The 1,238-nt window shown below is 53.5% G+C and overlaps 1 protein-coding gene across 1 annotated transcript in view; it reads right to left on the bottom strand.

The window, feature by feature from the left end:
• The window catches only part of LOC102759216 (pulmonary surfactant-associated protein D), a 7,009-nt gene that overhangs the window by 1,290 nt on the left and 4,481 nt on the right, over window positions 1-1,238 (bottom strand). The gene's annotated exons all lie outside the window — the stretch shown is intronic.

The raw sequence follows: 1,238 nt of genomic DNA, 5'->3' as shown, positions 1-1,238 counted from the left end.
ATGTTCTCATTCTATTTCATTTTCCATCCTGTATGTATGTGTGTATGTGTGTGTGTATGTCTGTGTGTGTGTGTGTGTGTGTGCTTTAATATATTTTTATTGATCTCAGAGAGGAAGGGAGAGGGAGAGAGAGATAGAAACATCAGTGATGACAAAGAATCATTGATTGGCTGCCTCCTGCACATCCCCTATTGAGGGTCAAGCCCACAGCCCAGGCTCATGCCCTGACCAGGGATCAAACCATGATCTCCTGGTTCATAGGCCGTCTCTCAACCACTGGTCCACGCTGTCCGGGCTCATTTTCCATCCCTTTGACTTCTGGGTTCGTGCGTAGAAGCCTTCAAGGCTCCTGAGAGGGCTGTGCTCCAGCCCCAAAGGGCTGGTGAGGAGCCCAGGCTGCACCCTGACCCACTGTGACCCTTCCACAAGGGATCAGGGGGCAGACTCTCCACAGGCTCAGGAGGGCGCCCAGAGCAGCCCTGGACAGGAGTTCGTTTGCCATTCACTACATGCACCCGGGTGGGTCTGTGTGTGCATACACGAACATGGCCACGTGTCCATCTGAAGGTACATGGGAGCACTGAAAGTCCACCTGGTATGTGTGAACATACATGTGTGCTCCTGGGTGTAGATGATGTGAGGTGAGTGATGGCATGTGTGTAATACACACATGTGTGTCAGGTGTATACCATGAATTTTCCTTTGTTTGCATCAGTGTGCATGTGAGGGAGAGAGTGCACATGCATGTTTGTGGAGAGAGGGAACATACCAAATGCTTGAAACCTCACCCTTGGTTCGTGGGTACTCAGTGGCCTTCCTTAGGTAGGTAGGAGCCAACCCTATGTGTCACCCCTGTGTGCTCTCCTCCTCCAGAAACTCCTCTTTGGATCAATGAGATTTGCTGAATGATTTGAGCTCAAAGCTGACATGGGGAAAGTGGGGAGGAGGGGGAATTAGGGACTGAGGTGGAGATTCCACAGGCACAGGCACTGGGCTGTGCTGCTGGAGCCTCTGACTCCTCAGCACCCAGGTTAGGGGAGAGTCTCCACCCTGAACACCCAGGGAGGAGCAGGAGAGCCCAGCACTGGGCAGAGCCCAGAGGCAGCCTGCCCCCTGCCGGACCCAGGGCCTGTCTTAGGTGAGACTCTCAATGGCCACATGCCAAGGTCAGACCCTTACAGCTGTGAAACCAAGCACAGCTTCTCAGCCCCAACTCTCAGGACAGTGTCTGGTGGGCT

The sequence above is a fragment of the Myotis davidii genome, unplaced genomic scaffold, assembly GCF_000327345.1.
Source record: "Myotis davidii unplaced genomic scaffold, ASM32734v1 scaffold1424, whole genome shotgun sequence".
NCBI lineage: Eukaryota > Metazoa > Chordata > Mammalia > Chiroptera > Vespertilionidae > Myotis > Myotis davidii.
This window is presented reverse-complemented; position numbering and strand designations above follow the sequence as displayed.